This window comes from Siphateles boraxobius, unplaced genomic scaffold, assembly GCF_051911475.1.
Source record: "Siphateles boraxobius isolate OS27281-9 unplaced genomic scaffold, OSU_SipBor_1 146, whole genome shotgun sequence".
NCBI lineage: Eukaryota > Metazoa > Chordata > Actinopteri > Cypriniformes > Leuciscidae > Siphateles > Siphateles boraxobius.
In genome coordinates, this window is record NW_027508751.1 from 15001 (window position 1) to 22500 (window position 7500).

The window sequence follows — 7500 nt, forward strand, 5'->3', positions numbered from 1 at the left end:
GGTTAGTAATATAACAGGTTAGTAATGTAACAGGTCAGGTTAGTAATATAACAGGTTAGTAATGTAACAGGACAGTAATGTAACAGTCAGTTATGTAACAGGTTAGTAATGTAACAGGTCAGGTTAGTAATATAACAGGTTAGTAATGTAACAGGACAGTAATGTAACAGTCAGTTATGTAACAGGTTAGTAATGTAACAGGTCCGTAATGTAATAGGTCAGTAATGTAATCGGTCAGTGATTTAACAGGTCCGTAATGTAACAGGTTAGTAATGTAACAGGTCAGGTTAGTAATGTAACAGGTTAGTAATGTAACTGGTCAGGTTAGTAATGTAACAGGTTAGTAATGTAACAGGTCAGGTTAGTAATGTAACAGGTTAGTAATGTAACAGTCAGTTATGTAACAGGTTAGTAATATAACAGGTTAGTAATGTAACAGGTCAGGTTAGTAATATAACAGGTTAGTAATGTAACAGGACAGTAATGTAACAGTCAGTTATGTAACAGGTTAGTAATGTAACAGGTCAGGTTAGTAATATAACAGGTTAGTAATGTAACAGGACAGTAATGTAACAGTCAGTTATGTAACAGGTTAGTAATGTAACAGGTCAGGTTAGTAATATAACAGGTTAGTAATGTAACAGGACAGTAATGTAACAGTCAGTTATGTAACAGGTTAGTAATGTAACAGGTCCGTAATGTAATAGGTCAGTAATGTAACAGGTCAGTAATGTAATCGGTCAGTGATTTAACAGGTCCGTAATGTAACAGGTCAGTAATGTAACAGGTCAGTAATATAACAGGTCAGTAATGTAATCGGTCAGTGATGTAACAAGTTAGTCATGTAACAGTTCAGTAATGTAACCAGTCAGGTCAGTAATGTAAACGGTCAGTAATGTAACAGGTTCGTAATGTAACCGGTTAGTAATGTAACAGGTCAGTAATGTAACAGGTTAATAATGTAACAGGTTAGTAATGGTTAGTAACCGGTCAGGTTAGTAATGTAACAGGTCAGTAATGTAACAGGTTAGTAATGTAAGCAGTCAGTAATGTAACATGTCAGTAATGTAACAGGTCAGTAATGTAACAGGTCAGTAATGTAACGGTCAGGTCAGTAATGTAACAGGTTAGTAATGTAACAGGTCAGTAATGTAACAGGTTAGAAATGTAACTGGTCAGTAATGTAACCGGTCAGGTTAGTAATGTAACAGGTCAGTAATGTAACAGGTCAGTAATGTAACCGGTCAGGTTAGTAATTTAACCGGTCAGTAATGTAACAGGTCAGTAATATAATCAGTCAGTAATGTAACAGGTTAGTAATGTAACAGGTCAGTAATGTAACTGGTCAGGTTAGTAATGTAACGGTCAATAATGTAACAGGTTAGTAATGTAACAGGTTAGTAATGTAATAGGTCAGTAAGATAATCAGTCAGTAATGTAACAGGTTAGTAATGTGACCGGTCAGGTTAGTAATGTAACAGGTCAGTAATGTAACAGGTCAGTAATGTAACCGGTCAGGTTAGTAATTTAACCGGTCAGTAATGTAACAGGTCAGTAATATAATCAGTCAGTAATGTAACAGGTTAGTAATGTAACAGGTCAGTAATGTAACTGGTCAGGTTAGTAATGTAACGGTCAATAATGTAACAGGTTAGTAATGTAACAGGTTAGTAATGTAATAGGTCAGTAAGATAATCAGTCAGTAATGTAACAGGTTAGTAATGTGACCGGTCAGGTTAGTAATGTAACAGGTCAGTAATGTAACAGGTCAGTAATGTAACCGTCAGTAATATAACAGGTCAGTATTGTAACTGGTCAGGTTAGTAATGTAACTGGTCAGTAATGTAATAGGTCAGTAATGTAACCAGTCAGTAATGTAATCGGTCAGTAATGTAAAAGGTTAGTAATGTAACAGGTCAGTAATGTAATCGGCCAGTAATGTAACAAGTTAGTAATTTAACATGTCAGTAATGTAACAGGTCAGTAATGTAACCGGTCAGGTCCGTAATGTAACTGGTCAGAAATGTAACAGGTTAGTAATGTAACAGGTCAGTCATGTAACAGGTCAATAATGTAACAGGTTAGTAATGGTTAGTTACCGGTCAGATTAGTAATGTAACATGTAAGTAACATAACAGGTCAGTAATGTAACAGGTTAGTGATGTAACAGGTCAGTAATGTAACCAGTCAGGTTAGTAATGTAACAGGTTAGTAACATAAGAGGCAGGTAATGTAACAGGTTAGTAATGTAACAGGTCAGTAATGTAACCGGTCAGGTTAGTACTGTAACAGGTCAGTAATGTAACAGGTCAGTAATGTAACTGGTCAGGTTAGTAATGTAACCAGTCAGTAATGTAACAGGTCAGTAATGTAACTGGTCAGGTTAGTAATGTAACAGTCAGTAATGTAACAGGTTAGTAATGTAACAGGTTAGTAATGCAACAGGTCAGTAATATAATCAGTCAGTACTGTAACAGGTTAGTAATGTAACCGGTCAGGTTAGTAATGTAACAGGTCAGTAATGTAATAATAATAATAATAATAATAATAATAATACATTTATTTTGTATAGCGCCTTTAAAATTTGCTTTCTCAAAGCGCTTTACAGACAAACATAACAACAGAAAAGAAAAGCAACACACTTTAAACACAAAAATAAGCAGGTAAAATAAATAAGCAGGTAAAATAAGTAATCAGATAAAAGCAATCCTAAAATAAAATGTTTTAAGAAGAGATTTAAAAGTCACTAATGTATTTGCTTCCCTAATGTCAGCCGGGAGAGAATTCCAGAGCTTGGGAGCAGCGAAGGAAAATGCTCTATCACCCCTAGAACGAAGCCACGTCTTGGGAACAACCAACAGACCACTCTGCGAGGAACGCAGATTACGACATGGTGTATAAGGCAATAAAAGATCATTCAAGTATTGAGGAGCCAGATTATGCAAAGCCTTATATGCAAGCATAAGGATTTTAAAATCAATACGGTACCTGACAGGGAGCCAGTGCAAAGACTCCAAGACAGGGGTAATATGATCCCTAGCCTTGACCCCAGTCAATACTCTGGCAGCCGAATTTTGCAGATATTGCAGTTTGTCGATTGATGATTTAGATACACCAGCTAGGAGACCATTACAATAGTCAACACGTGAAAAGATAAAAGAGTTTATCAACCTCTCAGCAACTGTAAAGGACAGCATAGGACGTAAACGTGCTATATTTCTGAGGTGATAAAAGGATGTCTTAACCGTATTCTGCACAAAAGGCTCAAAAGACAGTGTGGCATCAAATATGACACCAAGATTTTTTAGTTTGCTTTGAAACTCCAGGGCAACACCATCAACTGACAGAGTGAGAGACCCAGCCTTTCGCAGTTGATGAGGAGAGCCAAGGAGCATAATTTTGGTTTTAGAGCCATTTAAAGACAGGAAACTATTAGACATCCAACTCTTGATCTCAGTAATACAATTGGAAAGATGCGCAGCATCCACTTGCTGACCCGGTCTTGAATGGATATAAATCTGCGTATCATCAGCATAAAAGTGATAGTTAAGGTCAAGAGATCTTAATAGTTGACCAAGTGGATAGATATACATACTAAAAAGTAAGGGACCCAATACTGACCCCTGTGGGACACCAGTATGAACAGCACCAACTTTGGACCTATAGCCACCCATAAAAACAAATTGACTGCGGTCAGTAAAATATGACTTGAACCAGCCAAGAACTGTCTCTGACAAACCAAATACTTTTTCGAGACAATAAAGTAACAGTGCATGGTCAATTGTATCAAATGCTGAACTAAGATCCAAGAGAATGAGAAGGGACAGGGAGCCAGAGTCGGAGGCTAAAAGTAAGTCATTAGTGACTTTAACTAATGCAGTCTCAGTGCTGTGTAATTTCCGAAACCCAGATTGATGAGGCTCAAATAGATTATTTTCAATTAAGTGTATGTTTAATTGAGATGCAACCACACCCTCCAGTAATGTAACTGGTCAGGTTAGTAATGTAACCGGTCAGTAATGTAACAGGTCAGTAATGTAACCGTCAGTAATGTGACAGGTCAGTAATGTAACAGGTCAGTAATGTAACTGGTCAGGTTAGTAATGTAACAGGTCAATAATGTAACAGGTTAGTAATGGTTAGTAACCGGTCAGGTTAGTAATGTAACAGGTTAGTAACATAACAGGTCAGTAATGTAACAGGTTAGTAATGTAACAGGTCAGTAATGTAACTAGTCAGGTTAGTAATGTAACAGGTCAGTAATGTAACAGGTTAGTAAAATAAGAGGTCAGTAATGTAACAGGTTAGTAATGTAACAGGTCAGTAATGTAACCGGTAAGGTTAGTAATGTAACAGGTCAGTAATGTAACAGGTCAGTAATGTAACCGGTCAGGTTAGTAATGTAACCGGTCAGTAATGTAACAGATTAGTAATGTAACAGGTCAGTAATGTAACAGGTTAGTAATGTAACAGGTTAGTAATGCAACAGGTCAATAATATAATCAGTCAGTAATGTAACAGGTTAGTAATGTAACAGGTTAGTAATGTAACAGGTCATGTTAGTAATGTAACAGGTCAGTAATGTAACAGGTCAGTAATGTAACCGGTCAGTAATGTAACAGGTTAGTAATGTAACAGGTCATGTTAGTAATGTAACAGGTCAGTAATGTTACAGGTCAGTAATGTAACCGGTCAGTAATGTAACAGGTTAGTAATGTAACTGGTCAGGTTAGTAATGTAACAGGTCAATAATGTAACAGATTAATAATGTAACAGGTCAGTAATGTACCAGGTCAGTAATGTAACCAGTCAGGTTAGTAATGTAACAGGTCAGTAATGTAACCAGTCAGGTTAGTAATGTAACAGGTTAGTAATGTAACAGGTCAGGTTAGTAATGTAACAGGTCAGTAATGTAACAGATTAATAATGTAACAGGTCAGTAATGTACCAGGTCAGTAATGTAACCAGATAGGTTAGTAATTTAACCGGTCAGTAATGTAACAGGTTAAAAATTTAACCGGTTAGTAATGTAACAGGTTAGTAATGTAACAGGTCAGTAATATAATTAGTCAGTAATGTAACAGGTTAATAATGTAACAGGTTAGTAGTGGTTAGTAACCGGTCAGGTTAGTAATGTAACAGATTAGTAATGTAACTGGTCAGTAATGTAACAGGTCAGTAATGTAACAGGTTAGTAATGTAACTGATTAGTAATGTAATTGGTCAGTACTGTAACCGGTCAGTAATGTAACAGGTCAGTAATGTAACATGTTAGTCAAGTCACCTTTATTTATATAGCGCTTTTTACAATAGAGATTGTTTCAAAGCGGCTTTACAGAGAAAACAGGAAAATAGTATTGTTATATACAAAATGAAATGTCCCCAACAAAGCAAGCCAAAAGCCAATGGCGACAAAGGCAAAGAAAGGCGAAAAGACAACAGTGGCAAGGAACCAAAACTCCATCAGGTGACAGGAAAAAACCTTGGGAGAACCCAGGCTTAGTCAGGGGGCCAGTCCTCCTTTGGCCAATGAATGAACAGTGTGTGATTATGATTCAGGCAGCATTATAGGTCAGAGGTCAGATTGGATCAGAACTTTCACAATATTTATCCAGTTCATCTGGTTCGGGGTCGGAGTCATCACGCCGGTGTGGAGACGAGTTTGTTGAGGTGTCCATGAGGCCTTCACAGTGTTGATGAGGCTGGCACTTCAGGGATGTGTTGTCGTCGTGTCCATGTGATAGTCCTTCATCAGATCCGGATACGGCCTGGATCCGGCGGACTGCAGTAAACCTTGGGATAAACAGAGAGACTAATATTAGCGTAGACGCCATCCTTCTTATGATGTAACAAGTACATCAGGATTTATGGGAAGTGTTCCCGGTTCCGGCTGATCTAAACTATGCAGCCTAACATTGAATTATAGAAGTCTATAATGTGTTATGTGTATGCTAAGCCAAAGAGATGTGTTTTTAGTCTAGATTTGAACTGACAGACTGTGTCTGCTTCCCGGACAATGTTAGGAAGACTGTTCGAGAGTTTTGGTGCTAAATAGGAAAAGGATCTACCGCCAGCAGTCGATTTAGATATTCTAGTTATTATCAACTGGCCAGAACTTTGAGATCGCAATAGACGTGAAGGACTATAATGCGTTAAGAGCTCGCTCAAGTACTGGGGAGCTAAACCATTTAGTGCTTTGTAAGTAATCAGTAATATTTTAAAATGTATACGATGTTTAATAGGGAGCCAATGCAGTGTTGACAGAACCGGGCTAATATGTTCATACTTCCTGGTTCTGGTAAGAACTCTAGCGGCTGCGTTTTGGACCAGCTGTAGTTTGTTTATTAAGTGTGCAGGGCAACCACCCATAATAGAATTACAATAATCTAGCCTTGATGTCATGAACTCATGAACTAACTGTTCCGCATTTGTAATTGAGACCATATGACGTAATTTAGATATATTTTTAAGATGAAAAAATGCAGTTTCACAGATACTATACACATGCCTTTCAAATAAAATTTTTTTATAAAAGAGCACACACACAGACACACACACACACACACACACACACACAAATACACACACACACACACACACACACACACACACACACACACACACACACACACACACACACACACACACACACACCTGTAGTGACCTGTAGTGTTTCCATGTTTTATGGGGACTTTCCATAGACATAATGATTTTTATACTGTACAAACTGTATATTCTATTCCCTTACACTAACCCTACCCCTAAACCTACCCATCACAGAAAACTTTCTGCATTTTCACATTTTCAAAAAACATCACTTAGTATGATTTATAAGCTGTTTTCCTCATGGGGACCAAAAAATGTCCCCACACGAACAAGGATTTCAGATATTGCCATCCTCATGGGGACATTTTGTCCCCATAAGGTAGGGTTTACCAGGCCATACACACACACACACACACACACACACACACACACACACACACACACACACACACACACACACACACACACACACATGTTCCTAACCGATGACGAAGACTTGACAGAGCAGCCATCAAGTGTTAGACAGTATTCTAGGTTATTACGTGAGGACGTTTTTTGTCCAATAATTAGAATCTCTGTTTTTTCAGAATTAAGTCGTAGGAAATTACTAGTCATCCAGTTTTTTATATTAGCTATGCATTCCATTAATTTTGTGGATTGGTAAGTTTCATCAGGGCGTGAGGAAATATAGAGCTGAGTATCATCAGCATAACAGTGAAAACTAATGCCATGTTTCCTAATGATATCTCCTAAAGGTAGCATGTACAGAGTGAACAGCAGCGGTCCTAGAACTGAGCCTTGTGGTACGCCATACTGAACTTGTGATCGATAAGACATCTCTTCAGTAATGTAATTACTAATGTAACAGGTCAGTAATGTAACATGTCAGTAATGTAACAGGCTAGTAATGTAACAGGTCAGTAATGTAACATGTCAATAATGTAACAGGTTAGT